At 41.8% G+C, this 20,394-nt stretch overlaps 1 protein-coding gene across 36 annotated transcripts in view; it reads left to right on the top strand.

Moving 5' to 3' along the window:
• The window catches only part of SETD4 (SET domain containing 4), a 459,131-nt gene that overhangs the window by 30,948 nt on the left and 407,789 nt on the right, over positions 1 to 20,394 (top strand). For 34 of the 36 annotated variants that reach the window (XR_009502969.1, XR_009502983.1, XR_009502978.1 and 31 more), the window contains one exon: positions 11,188 to 11,409. The gene's annotated coding sequence lies outside the window, so the exon portion shown is untranslated. Of the gene's footprint in view, positions 1 to 11,187; positions 12,075 to 13,853; positions 14,259 to 20,394 lie in introns of those variants that run through there. The other 2 variants (XR_009502995.1, XM_059921498.1) reach the window with 2 other exon arrangements.

Genomic DNA, 20,394 nt, shown 5'->3' with positions numbered 1-20,394 from the left:
TGTGTGGTGGGAATGCTTAAGATTTCCTTTCAGCAACTTTAAAGTACACAGTACCATATTATTAACTAGTCACCACGTTGTGCATTAGACCCTCAGAACTTATTCTTCTGGTAATTGAAAATTTATACCCTTGACATTTCCCCCTCCTTCCAACCCCTGATAACCACAATTTTATTTTCTGTTTCTATGAAATTGGATTTTTAAAAAATTTCCACATATAAGTGATATCATAAGTATTTGTCTTTCTCGATCTGGGTTATCTCCAAATTCATCCATGTCATTGCAAATGACAGGATTTCATTCTTTTTTTATGTTTGAGTAATATTCCATTGTATATATGTGCCACATTTTCTTTATTCATTTATCTGTTGAAGGACATTTTAAGTTGTTTCCATATCTTGGCTATTGTGAATAATGCTGCAGTGAACATGGGTGTATGGATATTTCTTTGAGATACTGATTTCAGTTCCTTCAGATATAACCCAGGAATGGGATTGCTGGGTCATAGGGTAGTTAAATTTTTACTTTTTTGAGGAACTGCCATACTGTTTTCTATAATGGCTGTATCAGTTTACATTTCCATCAGTAGTGTATAAGGGTTCCCTTTTCTTCACATCCACACTGACACTTGTTATCTTTTGTCTTTCTGATAATAGCCATCCTAGCAGGTGTGAGGTGGTTTTGATTTGCATTTCCCTGATGATTAGTGATGTTGAGCACCTTCTCATATAACTTTTGTATGCCTTCTTTGGAAAAATGTCTATTCAGGTCCTTTGCCTGTTTTTAAATTGGATTATTTGCTTTTTTGCTATTGAGTTGTATGAGTTCTTTGTATATTTTCAGATACACAATTTGTGAATATTTTCTCCCTTCCTGTAGGCTGACTTTTAAAATTATTGCTTGTTTCCATTGCTGTGTAGAAGCTCTTTAGTTTGATACAGTTCCACTTGTTTGTTTTAGCTTCTGTCGCCTGTACTTATACCTTATCTAAGAAGTCATTGCCAAGACCACTGTCAAAGATCTTTTTCCCTATGTTTTCCTCCAGGAGTTTTACAGTTTCAGGTTTTACGTTTAAGTCTTTGATCCATTTTGAGATAATTTTTGTGTGTGGTGTAAGATAGCGGTCCATTCTTTTGCATGTAGATATCTGGTTTTCTCCACACCATTTGTTAGAAGAGATTATTCTTTCTCCAATGTGGATTTTTGGTACCCTTTCAAAAATTAGTTGACCATATATGTGTGGATTTATGCCTGGGCTCTCTATTCTGTTCCACTGGTCTATGTGACTGTTTTTATGCCAGTACCATACTTTTTTGATTACTATAGCTTTGTAATATAGTCTGAAATCAGGAACTATGATACCTCCAACTTTGTTCTTCTTTCTCATGATTACTGTGGCTATTCAGGGTCTTTTGTGGTTCCATACAAATTTTAAGGTAGTTTATTTTTCTGTTTCTGTGAAAAATGCCATTAGAATTTTGATAGGGATTGCACTGAATCTCTAGAACACTAGGGTAGTATGGACATTTTCATAATATTAATTCTTCCAATCCATGAACATGGAATATATTTACACTTATTTGTGTCTTCTTCAGTCTGTTTCAACAATGTCTTATAGTTTTAAGTACAGGTCTCTCACATCCTTGGTTAATTTATTCTTAAGTATTTTATAGTTTTTGATGCTTTTATAAATGAGATTGCATTCTTAATTTGTCTTTCAGATAGTTTGTTATTAGTGTATAGAAACACAACTGATTTCTGATGTTGATTTTGTATCCTGCAATTTATTTATTAGTTCTAACAGATTTTTGGTCAATCTTTAGGGTTATCTATGTCTAAAATTATATCATCTGCAAACATAATTTTGCTACTTCCTTTCTGAGTTGGACGCCTTTTATTTCTTTTTCTTGCTTAATTGCTAAGGCTAGGACTTCCAGTACTATGTTGAATAGAAATGGGGAGAGTAGGTATCCTTGTCTTGTTCCTGATCTTAGAGGAAAGGCTTTAAAATTTTACCATTGAGTATGATGTAGCTGTGGACTTTTCATATATGGCCTTTATTATGCTGAGGAACATTTCTTTTATAGTTGATTTGTTGAGAGTTTTTACCATGAAAGGATGTTAAATTTTGTCAAGTGCTTTTTCTGCATCTATTGAAATGATCATTTGGTTATTATCCTTCATTCTGTTAATGTGATGTATCACACTTATTGATTTACATATGTTCAATTATCCTTGCATCCCAAGGATGAATCCCACTTAATCATGGTTTGTGATCATTTCAATGTGTTCTTGAATTCAGTTTGCTAGTATCTTGGTGAGGATTTTTGCATCTGTGTTCATCCTCTGATGATTGACCTGTGATTTTCTTTTCTTGTAGTGTACTTGTCTGGCTTTGGTATCTGGGTAATGCTGGTCTTGTAAAATGAGTTTGGAAGTTTTCCTTCCCCTTCAGTTTTTTAGAAGAGTTTGAAAAGGATTGGTATTAGTTTTTCTTTAAATGTTTGGTGGAATTCACCTGTGAAGTCATCTGGGCTTTTATTTGTTGGAGATTTTTGATTACCCATTTAATCTCCTTACTCATTATTGGTCTGTTCATACTTTCTATTACTTCATGATTCATTCTTGGTAAGTTGTGTGTTTCTAGGAAATTATCCGTTTCTTCTAAATTAATTCATTAACATATAGTTGTTCATGGTAGTCTCTTATGATCCTTTGAATTTCTGTGGTATCAGTTATAGTGTCTCTTCTTTCATTTATAATTTTATTAATTTGAGTAATCTGTTTTTTTTTCTTAGTCTAGCTAAAGGCTTGTCAATTTTGTTTATCTTTTCAAGAAACCAACTCTTAGTTTTGTTGATCTTTTTCTATTGTCTTTCTCATCTCTATTTCCTTTATTTATATTCTAATTTTTATTTCATTCCTTATGCTAATTTTGGGCTTAGTTTATTTTTCCTTTTCTAGTTCCTTCAGGAGTAAGGTTAGGTTGTTTATTTGAGATCTTTTTTCTTCATGTAGGCATTCATTGGTATAAACTTCCCTCTTAGAACCACTTTTGCTGCATTGCATAAGTTTTTTTTTTTTTTTTAATTTTATTTATTTATTTATTTATGTATTTATGTATGTATGTATGTATGTATGTATGTATGGCTGTATTGGGTCTTCGTTTCTGTGCGAGGGCTTTCTCCAGCTGCGGCAAGTGGGGGCCACTCTTCATCGCGGTGCGCGGGCCTCTCACTATCGCGGCCTCTCTTGTTGCGGAGCACAGGCTCCAGACGCGCAGGCTCAGTAATTGTGGCTCACGGGCCTAGTTGCTCCGCGGCATGTGGGATCTTCCCAGACCAGGCTTGAACCCGTGTCCCCTAGCATAAGTTTTTGTATGCTGTGTTTCTATTATTGTTTGTCTCTAGATTTTTTTTTATTCCTTCTTTGACCTATTGGTTGTTCAGAAGTGTGTTGTTTAATTTCTACGTATTTGTGAAGTTTCCAGCTTTCCTCGTTACTGATTTCTAGTCTCATACCACTGCGGTTGGAAAAGATACTCAATATGATTTCAGTCTGCTTAAATTTCTTAAGACTTGTTTTGTGACCTAACATGATTTACCCTGGAGAATGTTTCATGTGTGCTAGAGAAGAATGTTGGATGGAATGTTCTTTACATGTCTATTAGGTCTATTTGATTGAAAGTGTCTTTCAAGTCCACTTTTAAAATTGATTCTCTCTGGATGACCTACCCATTGTTTAAGGTGAGGTATTGAAATCACCCACGATTATTGCATTGCTATCTATTTTTTGCCTTCAGCTTTATTAATAATTGTTTAATATATTTAGGTGCTTCAATACTGGGTGCGTATATGTTTCCAATTGTTATATCCTCTTGATTAATTAACCCCTTTATCATTATAACAATATAATGACCTTCTTTGTCTTTTGTTACAATGTTTGACTTAAAGTCTATATTGTGTGATATAGGTATAGCTGTCTCAGCTCTCTTGGTTTCCATTTACATAAAATATCTTCACTTTCAGCCTGTGTCTTTAAAGCTTACATGACTCTCTTCTAAGCAGTATATATAGTTGGGTTTTGTTTTTTTATCCATTCAGTTACTTTTTGCCTTTTAAATAGAAAATTTAAACCATTTACATTTAGAGTAGTTATTGATAGGCAAAGACTTACTATTGCTATTTCATTAATTTCTTTCTAATTGTTTTGTAGTTTCTTTGTTCCTCTCTTCCTTTTTTGCTGTCTTTCTTTGTGAGTTGATTTTTTTAATAGTGGTATGCTTTGATTCTTTTTGTATTTATCATTTATGTATCTATACAATAGATACTTTTTGCTTTGTGGTTACCATGAGGCTTTCATAATACATCTTGTTGTTATAACTGTTAAGATTATAACTTAACTTCAGTTGCATAAAAGTGTTCTACACATTTTCTTGCTCACACCCTCAACTTATATTGTTGATGTCCCAATTTACCACTTTTTATACTATGTATCCATTAACAAAATATTGTAGCTGTAATTATTTTTAAGACTTTTGTCTCTTAGCCTATATGCTAGAGTTCAAAGTGACTTACACACCACCATTACAGTATTAGGGTATTTTGAATTCTACTATACCTTTACCAGTGAAGTTGATACTTCCATGTTACTAATTAGTGTCTTTTTGTTTCAGCTTGAAGAACTCCTGTTAGCATTTCTTGTAAGGCGGGTCTAGTGCTGATAAATTCCCTCAGCTTTTGTTTTTCTGGGAAAGTCTTTATTTCTCCTTCATTAATGCAGTACAATTATTCTAGCTGAAGTATTCTTGGTGAATAGTTTTTTTCCTTGAGCATTTTGAATGTGTCATCCCCTCTTCTGGCCTGCAAGGTTTCTGCTGAGAAGTTTGCTGATAGCCTTATTGGGATTCCCTTGTATGTGATGAGTCTCTTTTCTCTTTCTGTTTTAAAATTTCTCTTTGTCTTTGATTCTTGAGAGGTTAATTATAATGTATCTTGGTGAATATCTCTTTGGGTTATATCTATTTATGGACCTTTGGGTTTTATGTACCTGGATGGCGGTGTCTCTCCCCAGATTTAGGAATTTTTCAGCTATGATTTCTTTAAGTATGTTTCTGTCCTTTTCTCTCTCTCTTCTTTTGTTTTGTTTTGTTTTGTTTGATAGTATCCCATAATTCACATAAGTTTTCTTCAGTCTTTTTCAATCTATTTTTTTCTCCTCTGTCTGTATAATATCAAGAAATCTATCTTCAAGTTCACAGATTCTTTTTTTTTTTTTAGTATTTAAATTTTATTTTTGGCTGCGTTGGGTCTTTGTTGCTGTGCGTGGGCTTTCTCTGGTTGCGGAGAGTGGGGGCTACTCTTCTTTGTGGTGCGCAGGCTTCTCACTGCCGTGGCTTCTCTTGTTGCGGAGCACGGGCTCTAGGCTCGCGGGCTTCAGTAGTTGCAGCGCGCAGGCTCAGTAGTTGTGGCTCGTGGGCTCTAGAGCGCAGGCTCAGTAGTTGTGGTGCATGGGCTTAGTTGCTCTGCGCCATGTGGGATCTTCCTGGACCACGGATTGAACCCATGTCCCCTGCATTGGCAGGCGGATTCTTAACCACTGCACCACCAGTCCAAGTTCACAGATTCTTTATTCTGCCTGAGAGCTTCAACAGCGCTGTATTGCATTTTTTCATTCCATTCACTGTGGTCTTCAGCTCCAGAGTTTGTTCGGTTCTTTTAAAAAATGATTTCTGTCTGTTTGTTGAGCTTATTTTGTTCATTTATTGTTTTCCTGAATTCGTTAAGTTGTGTTCTCCTAAATCTTGCTGAACTTCCTAAAATAATTATTTTGAAATCTTTTTTTGATAGACTCGCAGATCTCCATTTCTTTGGGATTGGTTACTGGAAAATCATTATGTTCCTTTGGTGGTGTCATGTTTCCTTGCTTTTTCATGTTTCTGATGGCTTTGCATTGATGTCTGTGCATTTGAGGGTGCATTCACTTTTTGGACTGGCTTCAGTGGGAAAAGACTTTCACCTAAATGTGGCTGCAAGGGTGCTAGCCTGGTGGGATACAGTGTCTTTCATTCTTGGAAGGCACAGCAGCGTAGTCTCCATGCAGCTCTGTCAGCTGAGGTCCTCGTAGGTGCAGACTGCTGGAATATTCTGTGGCCAAGCCTGCGAAGGTCCTATGGGTGGGAGTGGCAACAAAGGCTTTTGGGAACTTTGGAGGTGAAGGTTGCTGGGGTCTTCTGCTTTTCCCATGGGAGGAAGTTCTAGCCAATGGGATCCCTCTTGGCTGTGGCCTGGTGTGCTGGCAAACAGTAGAAGTGGAACTGGAGTCCTGGGACCACTTGCTGAGGCAGCATCCCTTGTGTCTAAGGTGTTGGCGTGTACAGATGGCCTGTGGAACCAAGGTCTGGGTCTCTGGGTCTCACCACAGTGACTCTGGCTGGCGGGGGGTGGTGATGCAGCAGTGGCACAGACCCTGGGGTGACAAGGTGCAGCAATGGCTTGGTCCTCGGCCCCAGGGGGCAGGGGGCAGTAGCAGCACAGCCTGCAGATGGTGGGTTGAAGTCCCAACTTTGACCCCAGGGGGCAGTTGTAGGACGGTAGTAGCACCTACCTGGTGGTGGCTTGTTAAAACCTTGTGTTAAGATCCAGGGAGCAGGGCCCAGGGCAGTGGCAGTGCCTCTGGCAATGACAGTTGAGAGCTTTGACCTGGGACCGAGGGGCCGGCTGGGAGCACTGATAGCGTGGCTTGGCAATGATGGTTCAGAGTGGTGGCCTGAGTCGTGGGGCTGGGGCTCAGGGCAGCCCCATCAGTGGTGATTCAGAGCCACGACCTGGGAGCTGGGTGTGAGGCTCAGGGCAGTAACAGTGTGGTACTGGTACTGGTCAGAGTGTGACCTGAGACCCAGAGGGTGGGGCTCAGGGCAGCAGAGGCTGCCCCGGAAGTGGTGGCACAAAGCTGTGACCTGACACTGAGAGCAGGGCTCCGGGCAGCCGTGGCTCCCGTCATGTATACGGTGATGCGCTGTGAGGTCCTGATCCCAGAGAGTGGGGCACAGCAGTGCCTGGGGCCTCTGAGGACAGTGACAGCTCCAGCCCTAGGGAGGGGACATGGTTGTGGGCCCTCCGGGCAGCTCCGTCAGCTGGGATCAGCGTTGGTGTAGACTGGGGGAGACCTCAGTAGCAAAGGCTGCAGACGTACACAGTGGTGAGGCTTGCTGGGCTTCTGCTTTCCTTTTCTCCAGGAGGTGGAATTCCTCTGGGGGTGATCTCCCTGGCACTCAGACGCTCTTGACTTGAGGATGGGGTAACACAGGTAAAATGCCTCCTGTACTTTTTTGCATGGCCATCCTCGGTTTTTGAGCTCTGCGGGATTTTTGATGCTTCTTCATTGTATTCCAGAGCTTTTCCCTGAGCTATTTTTGTTGGTTTGCAGTTGTTTATTGTTTTTGTGAGGTGATGAACATTGGGACCTCCTAGCCCTCCACCTTGCTGATGTCACCTCCCTCTCCTATGCAGAGCTTTAAAAACTGCAGAGGCCGGAGTCCCATCCCGAGGGTCTGATTTAATTGGTCTGCGGTGTGCCAACATCCTGGGGGTCCTAAAGCTCTCAGGTGACTTTGCTCTTCACCAAAGTTTCCTTTCTGAGTCTCTGGGCTATAGGAACAAGCTCCTTTAACTTCTCCCAGCTGGAACATTCTGGATTTTCAAGCCTACAGTTAACAATAGTTTTGGGAGGCAGGAGAGAGAATGCCAGTTGCTGTACCACTGAACAAGTTTATGCTGCCTAAATAATTTCTAAAATAGTACCAATCCATGCTGAGTACAGATTAATCCAAAGCACAAATGCTTTAACATTCAGTTCAGCCAGGACAGTGAAATATGAGTGGCCAGACCACAACAGGGGGCTCAGTACTTTTTAGTTCTTTTCACAAGTCTGCTTTAAAAACAAGCTGTATCTGTGAGTGTCCCAAGTGTTATGGTTGATGCCTGAAAAATATGAAATGGATCTCTGAATCTGTGGGACTTTGCAGTGAGCTTGAGACACTTCCATCTTTGAACACTGGATGGCGCAAGAAGACCGCTGGGCTGAGGATGCTGACTCAGGTCCTTGAGGCTACCGTCAAAATCAGGCAACAGGGAGTGTCTTTTTTTTTTTTTCAGATGTTAGGATCCAGACAAGGCAAAAAAGAACTCTATGTGTTTCTACTGGGATAAAATGCAGAGTTCATATTCTCTTGTGGGCCGTTGGAGCTCCTTGGGTGAGAAACGCAGACAGATAAACAATAGTTCAAGGTGATGGCTGCCAGAGAAGGGACCTGGCCAGAATTTTTCACACCAGGTAGCAGGTTTTAATTTCTATCATCACTGGGAGCAGGGAGACAGGTCCTGACTTACAGGCAAAAAGAGCAAGGGTCGCTTTGGAGTTTAAAGTGAACACCCACACAAAGAAAAGGGGGCTACTCTTCGACTCCTCTTCTGCCAGATGCTTCTAGAATTAGAGAGTGGTCCATTTGGTGGAGAGCTGGAAAGGAGCCACTTCTCCCCAACCAACGGGAGGGCTGCCTGTCTGTTGTTAGAGGCGTGCGTTTGATCTGAGGACAGAGCTTCAAAGTAGAGTGAAAACGACACCAGGGTGTCCTTGGACTGCTCTGTCTACAGGTGACTGACAGGCTCCAGATCCCACACGGCTGGGGCAGTGACGTGACCCAGCACACATCACCTAGTGACTGCACAGTGTTGGGGGGGCCTCATTTGAAACGATCTCTTTGGTCCGCTGGACTTCCCCAGTGCCTCTGTGATCTGTCCTCCCATCAAGATGAATTCAACTTGCAGATCAGGGGAGCTCTGATCACGGTTTCTCCCTTCTCACTCTCTTCTCCTTCCACCCCTCTTGCTATTTATACACATCCCAGCCTTGTCTTGAGTGGGTGTTTGTTTTCTCTTGGGCATTTAATCTAGAGCGTGCTAGCAAGACCTGGATGAGGCCCTTACTGTGGTATTGAAGTTTTTCCTCTTATTTGGAGGAGTAAACTACAGATGACAGTTTCTCTGATTGGAGTTGCCTTACTGGCGGTGGTTGGCTGTTTGGGAAACAGATCCTGCTTCAGAGTATTCACGTTGGGATAATGAGCTCTTTGTGATTGTTGTGGTTTAATATTCAGGCCAGGGGACCACACCGTAGCCCACGTTGGGAGCCATGGCGCACATGGACACAGGCATCAGCAGAAATTGTATGAAAAAGGAAATATTCTGTGTCTTTATTTACAAGGCAGTGTTTCTGATACCAGTAGGAGCAAAATATTGGCAGTGAGCAACTGTTAGAATTCATCATCTTCCTTTTATAGTTTGCTAGTGGCAGGAGTCTAGGGGGGAGGCCACTGCCACTGAAAATGTCCCTCAGGAAGCTAACGAAGCACTGTCAGCATGTTTTATTGGGGTGGTTTGCCCTAGAACCCTGCTCCTTAAAAGCTGGTCTGGAGACCAACAGAATCAACAGTACCAGGAGCTTGTGAGAAATGCAGAGTCTCAGGCCCTGCCCGGAACCTACTGGGAGCTAGAGAAGCAGTGCCGCAGAAGTGTGGCTGGCTCTGAGGTCCAAGCCACTGTGGTAGAGAATTCCCAGTCTCCTGGACCAGTCGGTCTGGCCATCAGCAAGCCATCTGGCGCAGTTGGGGGACACCCATCCTTGACATGAGGGCGCTGTTCGCCGGGCCCTGGGGCTCTGCTGGGAGGACCCACGAGGCCAGATCCTTGGCGATTATCATAGTTTTGCCCCTTTGACTTTGGGGGACGGCTGTTCCCACATTCCTCGGAAGTGCCAGGGGAGGTGGCCCGACGGAAGGCACCCAGCTCCCTACGCACACGCCTTGCTGCGGCTGTTGGGCATTCAGCCGTGGAACCCCAGTCTCCCTAACATCCGTTTCTGAGGTTCACATTCACGGGGAAAAAATAGATCCCCGTGCAGCGGTGTGGTTCTGAATTCACTGAGCCACTGCAAATGCATGGGGGCTGGTGGGCCTCGAGTGGAAGAGTCCAGGGACTTCCAGACTGGGCCATGGTGTTAACTTAGGAGTATAAAGGAGTCTTCATACACCTACAGCTTCTCTCTGGCCATTTCCATGAGCTGCTTTCTGATTCCCTACAGCACTAAGGTTGAGTGGAGGGATGAGTTTCCTTGGAGCCTTGAAGAATGAGGCAGTGGTGGTGCTGGGGATGGATTTGGTCTTTGCTTATCTGAGGCCACCCATGGGTTCTGGGACAGAAGGACCTCAGGAGCGGAGGAGATTTCGGGAGAGATGGGGCGTGGGAAGGATCAGACAGCTACACTCTGAGTGATGGCTGTGCCTTTTCTTTCTTGTGGCCTGGGTTCCCTGCAGGTTCTGACATGCTCCAAGCTCAGATCCCAGCCAGTCGGAGGTGCTGGCAGCCCAGGGCATTCTGGCCAGGTTGATTTCATGGCATTGTTCTCACCCATTAGCTCATATTATGCAGAATGGGGTGGGGGCAGTGCCTGGTGTCCCTTCCTTTGTTTATAGACATATTTTTCTTTGTGAGGGGAAAAAAAGAGCTGACTCCCTTTTAAGGGACATAAAAACTGAGTTTTGTCTTCTCTTCCTATTACTGTCAAACAAAAGTCACCTTAGAACTCTGGATCACATGGGGCCTGTCACTGGCAGGAAGCGAGGCCTTCCCCTGTGAATGTATAACTTACAGTAAGTTCTCAGCAGACCAAAAAAAATGCCTTTTATCATGCTCTGGTTTTTTTCCTCCCACTGTTTTATTTCACTTACAACATCACTCAGGCCCAAATGGTATTTGTCAGGAGTAATTGGCAAATGCTGGAGGCTGTGTTCAAGGCTGCCTGAATGGAAAATCTCAAAGCCGTTGTCCATGTTGAAAGAAAATATTACATTTGATCTTTTTTTACGATTTCTGCAGACATGATGCGTGTCTGCATTCTTTAGCCTTATAACCCTTTATATTTGAGGGACAAAAAAAATCCCGGCAGGAAGTAGCCCTTCACAGCTAATTTACAGTATGCCGAGAAGTAACCACAACACATGAGAAGTCATTTTAAAGACATGACCATGATTTATTTTTATTAGCCATCTAATAAACCTGCACCGGTTTGCGGGTTCTTGTACATTGAATTATGACTTCAAGCTTCGCATTTCATGTCTCCTTCTACTAGGATGTTTATTCTTCTGGATAAAAATACGACTAAGGATGGTGGCGGCCATCCTTGGGATGCTGGGATGCCCTCTCACGCGGGCTGCATTGGAGGCTACGTGCTTCTCTGGTGCAGGACATCATGTAACCAGCAAATGAGAATCGTCTGATCAAACTGAGTCCCAGAGAGCAGAAACGATGCACCTGAGGGCCAGGAAGTGAATGGTGACAGGTCTCCCAACCCGTAAGTCTTCATACTGTATCAGACAGGCCCTCTTAGGTACACAGCAGAGTGTAAATGACATAGTTTGGAGGCTTTTTAAGGTCACACAACCCAACATAAATTTGCCTTTCTCCATGTTCCACATGTGTATAAGTGTGTACCTATGAGGAAATGGCGCAGACCAATGACGAGGACCCCAGAGCTTCCCACCTCGAATCTGCGACACGGGGATAATTCTGGAGTCATAACACACACATGCTATAGAACACATATTACAGTTGGGAGAGTGTTAGACTGAAGAACACATTTTACAGAAAACTCTGGATCAGGGGTCAGCCAGCCCCTATTTTTGTAAATAAAATTTTTTTTCTAAATGCAGACTTCTAAAAAATTGTGGTAAAATAGGTGTAACATAATAAAATTTGCCATTTAACCATTTTTAAGTGTATAATTCAGTGACATTGAGTACAATGTTGTGTGACCATCACCATTATCTATTTCCAGACTTTTTCGATCACCCCAGCAGAAATTCCGTACCCATTAAACAATAAGTCCCCATTCCCTCCCGCCCCCCCCTGCACCTGGTAACCTTTCATCTACTTTATGTCTCTGTAATTTTCTATTCTAGATATTTCATAGAAGTGGAATCATATAACATTTGTCTTTTTGTGTCTGGCTTATTTCAGTCAGCATAATGTTTTTGAGGTTCATCTGTTATAGCATGTGTCAGTACTTCATTGCTCCCCCCTGCTTAATTGAGGTATAATTGACAATTAAACGTTGTATGTGTTTAAGGTGTACAACTTGATGATTTGACATACATTATGAAAGAATCACCACAATCAAGCTAATTAACATATCCATCACCTCACGTAGTTACCATCTTTTTTTTTTAAAATTTTTTAATTTTTTAATTTTTATTTATTTATGGCTGTGTTGGGTCTTCGTTTCTGTGCAAGGGCTTTCTCTAGTTGCGGCAAGTGGGGGCCACTCTTCATCGCGGTGCGCGGGCCTCTCACTATCGCGGCCTCTTTTGTTGCAGAGCACAGGCTCCAGACGCGCAGGCTCAGTAATTGTGGCTCACGGGCCTAGTTGCTCTGCGGCATGTGGGATCTTCCCAGACCAGGGCTCGAACCCGTGTCCTCTGCATTGGCAGGCGGATTCTCAACCACTGCGCCACCAGGGAAGCCCAGTTACCATCTTTTTTGAAATTAAAATTAAAATTATTCTGTTTTTTTTTTAGTGGTGGGGACACTTAAGGTCTACCCTCTTAGCAAATTTGAAGAACACATACAATACTGTTAGCTGTGGTCACATTGTTACACATTAGATCTTCAGAACTTAACTCACCTTGCGTCATTGCTTTGTTTTTATTGTGGTAAAAACATAACATAAAATTTACCATCTTAACCATTTTAAAATGTACGGTCAATAGTGTTAACTGTATTTAGTGTTGTGCAACAGATTTCTAGAACGTTTTCATCTTGCAGACCTGAAACTCTATATCCATTGAATAACACCTCCCCTTTACCCTCTCCCCTCTGCCTCTGGAACCACCATGCTACTTTTGTTTCTAAGAGTTCGACTCCTTTAGATACCTCATGTAAGTAGAATCAAGCAGTATTTGTCCTTTTGTGTCTGGCTTATTTCACTCAGCATCGTGTCCTTAAGGTTCCTCCATGTCGTAGTATGTGACAGGATTTCCTTCTTTTTTATGGCTGAATAATATTCTGCTGTCTGTATATACCATATTTTGTTTATCTATTAATCAGTTGATGGACACTTGGGATGTTTCTACCTCTTGGCTCTTGTGTGTAACACTGCTGTGAACTTGGATATGAAAGTATCTGTTTGAACATCTCCTTTCACTTTCTTTGGGTATATACCCAGGAGTATGTTAAAGAAGTTTTATTGTAACACAGCTGGATCTCTTTGTTTACCGATTGTCTATGGCAGAGTTTACAACAGCGGAGTTGAGTAGTTGTGACAGAGACCAGATGGCTCACAAAGCTGAAAATATTTACTATCTGACCCTTTACAGAAAAAGTTTGCTGACTCCTGCTCTAGATCTAATCAAATATGTACTTTCTTTGGTGGTTCTGTTGGAGAGTTCCGTCTCCTGGTAACTGGTTTTGAACAAGGCTTAGTTCTTTACCTGGTGTCTTGCACTCACTTTACCAGGTATTTGGTACCTGGTATTCGGTATCACACTGGGCGTGCTCCAACCGCAGACAGGCTCTTTTGGCCCTAACACATCTGCTCTCCTCCCAGGGCCTGGACTAACAATAATGAGGTCCTGTTCTTTCCCTCCCTTAAAACCTAGAGCAAGTATGATCTGCGCTGCGGCAACACTTTTTTTTTTTTTCTTGCCCCAACACATATGTTTTAGTTTCCTGCGGCTGCTGTAACAAATTACCACAAACTTGGTGGCTTAAAAACAATAGAATTTTATTCTCTCAATAAAGAATATTGGAGGCTGGCAGTCAGAAGTCCTGGAGGAAGGAAGGAGTCCTGGAGGCTGGAAGTCTGAAGTCCTGGAAGGAAGGAGTCCTAGAGGCTGGAAGTCGGAAGTCCTGGAGGAAGGAAGGAGTCCTGGAGGCTGGAAGTCGGAAGTCCTAGAGGAAGGAAGGAGTCCTGGAGGCTGGAAGTCTGAAATCAAGGTGTCAGCAGAGTTGGTTCCTTCTGGAGGCTCTAGGGCAGAATCTGTTCCAGGTCTCTCTCCTTGCTTCTGCGGTTGCTGGCAATCGTTGGGGTTCCCTGGCTTGTAGCAGCATCACCTTAATCTCTGCTGCTAGGGCCAACATCACCTCCCTGTGTCTCTCTGTGTATCTGCTTCTGCTTCTTTTCCATTAAAAGGACTTGGCATTGGATTGAGGGTACACCTGGTTAATCTAGGGTGATCTCATCTTGAGATCCTTCACATAATTACATCTATAAAAACCCTATTCCCAAATAAAGTCATATTCATAGGTACTGGCGCTTAGGACTTGGACCTTTCTTATGAGGGGGCGGTGAGGACACAGTAGAGGAGGGAAAAACGTTTCCTCTACTCTCTTAGGTTCAGTGTCTGAGGCTTGCAAATTAACTGGCAATAGACAGACCAACAGGAGAAAGATTTACTTTGCCTGCATATAAGTGTTGCAGGAAGGGGGACCCCTTCCAGGGCCCGAGAATGGGCTCTTGTCTAACACTTGGAAACGAATTGTCTGAGGAGACACACGTGCTGACGAAGCAAGAGACTTTGTTGGGAAGGGGCGCCCAGGAGGAGAACAGCAGGGTAAGGGAACCTAGGAGGATTGCTCTGCCACGTGGCTCGAAGTCTCAGGTTTTATGGTGATGGGATTAGTTTCTGGGTTGTCTCTGGCCAATCATTCTGACTCAGGGTCCTTTCTGATGGCACACGCAACCGCTCAGCCAAGATGGATTCCAGTGAGAAGGATTCTGGGAGGTTGGTAGGACATATGGACTGGCATCTCCTCTCTTCTTTTGACCTTTCCCGTATTCTTCCGGTTCGTGTTGGCTTGTTAGTTCCGTGTTCCTCATTAGGATCTCCTGTCATAAAATAACTCATGCAAATTGTTGCTGTCTTTGCCTGGCCAGGGCGGGCGGTTTCAGTCAGTGTTCTCCCTAACATAAGGACCACACAGAAGAGAAATGAAAACTCCAAAATGTAGTTAGGTTTCAGAGCTTTTATGTCATTTTTTTTTAAAAGGTGATATACTGTAGAGAAAAGACTAGACAAAGGAAAAGGGGTTTGTACTTCTGGGGGGAGGGTAAATTGTGGGAAGGTAAATGTTTGGGGAAACTAATGGAAGATAAGGGTTATTTAGTAAGGTTTGTTATGCAGACCAAGTTGGCAATCTCCAGTGATAGGAATCTCTGGGGATTGAGAGTTGTTCTCCTCTTCCTGGTATGGGGGACGGGGGAGGACACCTTTACAAATGGAAGTTTATGCCCTGATTTTAGGCACAAAGGAGGAGGGCAGAGAGTTCCTCCTGCATCTGCTGTGTCTCAGTTGCCTTCAGTGCAAAAGAGTCCTTATGCCAAAGTGGCGTATTTTGGGGTGGCATATTCTGATCCCTTTCAACACCCTTCAACCCACCACACATATAATGGATGACATTCACATCCAGGCTGTATAGATATACATACATCTGATATAACGACACATCCCATGAGTGGACTCAGATTTTTGGAAAATACAAAAAAATCTTGCAGGGAAATAAGGCAAATGACACAGTGCTTTTTTGGGTGACTTTTATAAATACATTTATCCACATGTTAAATAAAGCAGCCATGTGATGATCTCAAAAACTATTCACTTTGCAGGCAAAAAATTGTTAATGTGATTATTGAAAATTATTTTAAAAATGTATTTTATGGTACAGATTTTAAAAAAATGAGTATTGATTTTGTTCTCCTTCTGTATTCCTCAGATAATTCAGTAGGCACGTGCTACCATAAATACATTTAAATAAAGACCATTTTGTTAAACATCATGATAAATGGAATTCACAGGTATTTGAATGCTATTAGTAGGGAGAGATCACGTGATGGCCTTGATCTGCAGGTGGCTTTCCCTGCTTATAAGGGACACAGTCATATTCAAGCTGTCTGATTTTTTTTTTTTGGTGATGCATGCCTGAAAGTAAATTTGAAATAATCGTACTGGAAAAAAGTAAAGAATAATGAATATAGCCAGCTTGCAGATTTCTCTAGCACGCTGACTTGCTCTGAGGAGGGGCGTGGTAGCATTCTGTTCCCTGGTGATGCAGAGGCTGCTGACATTCTTTGCTTGTCCTTGATGTCTTTCTTACCGAAAATATATCCCTGAGTGAAATTCAAAAGAGAACAACAGAAACTATAAAACCACACCTCATGAGCAGTAAAAATTGTAGTTCCCACAACTGTCAACTGTATCATGGGCTTTTTGGGTTGTGAGTGGTGGGACAGTAGTTAACTATCTCTCCTTCATTTGAAGCCAACTTTTTTTTTTTTTTTAATTGGGAAAGTGCATCATTATTTATTGATTTAAAAAAATGACATTATTTCAGGAGTAACATTAAATCCACTCTAAATTATTGAAAGAATAATTTTATATCAGAGCTGTTACATTTTTATTAATAACAAGTTATTTGTGCACACCTCGGGCTGCCTGGGATAATGTGAAGGTTGAACTTAATACGCAAGGTGGTTTCCCTGTTGAAAAATTAGGGGCTTCTCCAGCCAGAGCACCCCAGTGATACACAGCAGCGGAAACGGGAGTCACAGCTACGTTTTCTGGAGAGAGATCAAAGAGTAGGACAAAGCAGGGGGGGCCTTTTATATGAAAGCTTGCAGAGCAGGCGCTAGGAGTTCTGGGGCTGTCTAGAGCTGCACGGGTTGGAGCGGGAGTGGCCAGGGCAATGCAAGCCCCACTCTGCTGGACTGATCCTTTGAGGTGAGATTTTTGGAGTGGATGATGGAGAAACAGAGAACGTGTTAGAATTAGGATAAGAAGACTTCAAGGAAACAAGCAGCCTCTCCAGCATCTATAATCAGGGGGAGGCGGGGTGAGCACACACCAAAGGGCTTTGCAGACAGGGAGGGACCTGTGACCTGCTGTCACACGGCGGAAGCCAGTGTTCCACTTCACACCCCTGGGGCCCTGCCTTGGCTCCCAATGAAAAGCACACCTAATTTCAGAACACGCCTCCTCAAATCTTACCACGCAAAATCCTACTCCAAAAGGAGAAGAGGGAAGGAAGTTAAGGACTGTGGGAGAGATGCAGAGGGTTTTTATAATCGCTTCGCAGCTTCTACCCAAGAGTTGTTCTACTCTTCCCAATCATCTCGTATTCTTGGGAGCTCAACTGTGTGTCTGCAGCTAGGAGGGATGGAGAAAGGCCATAGTATAGAGTTGGGGAGACTTGGAGTGATGTGTATCTGTCTCCACATCACCACGTTCCCTTCCCATTAAAATGTGGCACCTCCAAATCTGTGACATAACATTGCCATGTGATTTGGCAATGTGCAAAGAGAAAAAAAGCTACATGATTTGCCTGAAGTAGGAGAAATATGAAATATAATCATTCACAACAGTTATATCAATTGTAAAGCATAAATCATGACTTTTGATTCTAGTAGAGTGTGAACCAGTGGTTGACAAAATATGGCCCATGGACCAAATCTGGCCTGATGCTCGTTTTTTGATAAATGTTTTATGAGAACACAGCTAAACCCATCCATTTACACAATGTCTGTGGCTGCTTTGTTCTTACAAAGTCTGATTGAATTGTTGCAACAAAGACCCTCAGGCCTGCAAAGCTGAAATATTTACTGTGAATAAATAGAAAAAGTTTGCTGACCCCAATTAAAAAATTAAGATGGAAACCAAAAGCAAAGATGAACTAGAGACACAATCTAAGTGGTGATCTTGTATTATAACATTAGATTGCATCTGTACTCTCCCCTTGACTTTTTTTGCTTTCTGAGCTACTTCCAGGTAAAAGTGAAGAGCTTACTGGTAAACCTGCAGAAAACAAATGACAGTAATAGGTGGCCCCAGATTCTTGTTTATTGTTCTCTTCCCAAAGGATCTACTGGATGTCTTCATTGTCTTCAGAGCACAAGTGGTTCCTCTATGTTCCCCAAACACTGATTCACTTTAATCAATCCCTAAAATGTGGATAAATGCTGGCTAATGGATGTCTCCAACAACTGTAATCTATCTGAAAAGCAAATAACCAGTAGTACACAGTAGTACACAATAATGAAGTCATTTATCAAATAGGAGAAATCCTCGGACACAAAATTGTGAATTCTCACGATCGATGCCATGACTACAAAACAGCATTGCAGTTTTTTACATCCTCTGATTACAGGAGCATAAATTCTGTATTTTGAATACGGAAAAAGAAAAAGGCCAACGTCTTACATCTTTTTAAAATTGATGTTGAATGTGCAGGGCTTTGAGACTTTGAGGAATCGTGTCCAACGTTGTACTGAGCAACTTTAAAGAAATGGTGGATTGAAGCACAGTGAATTTAGGATGGAGAAGCAGTGGGTTGGATTTCCATTCAGGCCTGTCAGGGAGTCAGTTCGTCTGTATTTCTTGTTGTGTAATTTTGCCCATCTGACACATCTAGGAAGTGAGATTGATTTGCTCACCTTTCAGAAGAGCAGTGAGTAAAGAATCTGTTTCGAAATGATTTTTGCAGTAAAATTCCATCAATTTGGACTCGTAATAGTTTAGATATAATATGTCCCTGACAAGTTTTGTTTTCACATCTGTGGCCTGAGATGTGCTGTTTAAGGAAGCACAATCCCAATAGGAGTTTCCATCTTACTAGAGTTTTTGGAAGAATCTTAAATGGATCCAAGAATATACTTCATGGTGGCTCCTAAGAAAATTCTGTTTCTCTCATTCTTTTGCCCAGAAGAACTCTCTTCCTCAAACATGTTTTTCTGTCCAATCTGAGTCTCTTGGGCACCAAATCCCTCCCCAGGTTCCTCTCCCTTCTGTGGAGTGCTTTGCTCTCCCTTCTTAGTTCCTCTTAAACCCCTCCACTCCTCCTTCCTTCCCTGAGGCCCCTTCCTGATTTCTCCTGGACCTCTGTCTTTGATTCCCGATTCCTTTCCATAAGTTCTCCTGCAAAACAAACTTTTCTCACCCACTGCACCCCGCCCCCAGAGAAACCCATGCTTCTCATCATGTCACCCCCCCCTCCTCCTCCTTTCCCTTCCTCTTTCTCTTCACATCCTTTGGGGAACACTCTTAGGAACTTCAAATTCTCACTGTCCTTTATACAATTTATGTATAAAATTCACCTTTTAAAACTATCCAATTCAGTCGTTTTTAGTATATTCACAAAGCTGTGTAACTATCACTACTATGTAATCCCAGAACATTTTCATCACCCTCAAAAGAAACACCTGGTCTATTAGCAGTCACTCCCCACTTCCCCTCCCTTCAGCCCCTGGTAACCACTAATCTACTCTGTTTCTATGGATTTGCCTATTCTGGACATTTCATGGAATAGGAATCATATAACAGGTGGCCTTTTGTGAGTGGCTTCTTTTATTCAGCATAATGTTTTCAAAGTTCATCCATGTTTTAGCATATATCAGTACTTCATTAATTTTTATGTGGAAGAATATTCCATTATAAGGATATACCATATTTTGTGTATTCATTCATCAGTTGGACATTTGGGTTATTTTCATTTTTGGGCTATTCGAACATTGCTGCTATGAACATTTCTATACGAGGTCTTATGTGAACATGTGTTTTTGGTTCTCTTGGGTATATACGTAGGAGTGGAATTTTGAAGAATTGCCAAACTGTTTTCAAAAGTGGCTGCGTCATTTTAATTCCCACCAGCGATGTATGAGGGTTGCAGTTTCTCTGCAACCTCACCAACACTTGTTTTGTCTATCTTTTTGATTATAGCTATCCTAGTGAATATGAAATAGTATCTAATTGTGCTTTTTGTTAGCATTTCCTTGGTGCCTGTGATGTTGAGCAGATTTTCATGTTTCTTATTGACCATTGTGTATCTTCTTTGGAGAAATGTCTATTCAAGTCATTTGCCCATTTTTAAATTGGATTATTTGCTTTTTATTGTTGAGTTGTAAGACTTCTTTATATATTCTGTATACTAACCCTCAGCAGACATATGATTTGCAAATATCTTCTCCCATTCTGTGGGGTATCTTTTCACTTTCCTGATAGTGTCTTTTGGAACACAGAAGTTTTTGATCTTGATGAAGTCCAATCTATTTTTTTTCTTTAATTGCTTGTGCTTTTGGTGTCATATCCAAGAAACCATTGTCTAATTGAAAGTCACAAAAATTTACACCTGTTTTCTTCTAAGAGTTTTATAGTTTTAGCTCTTACGTTTAGGTCTTTGATTCATTTTGAACTAATTTTTGTATATGGTGTGAAGCAAAGGTCCAACTTCATTCTATTTATTTATTTGTTTATATTGCCGTGCCACACAGCATGCGATATCTTAATTCCCCGAC

This window comes from Balaenoptera ricei, chromosome 4, assembly GCF_028023285.1.
Source record: "Balaenoptera ricei isolate mBalRic1 chromosome 4, mBalRic1.hap2, whole genome shotgun sequence".
In the NCBI taxonomy this organism is placed as follows: domain Eukaryota; kingdom Metazoa; phylum Chordata; class Mammalia; order Artiodactyla; family Balaenopteridae; genus Balaenoptera; species Balaenoptera ricei.
The sequence above is the reverse complement of the archived record's forward strand: the minus strand, read 5'-3'. Positions and strand labels throughout refer to the sequence as shown.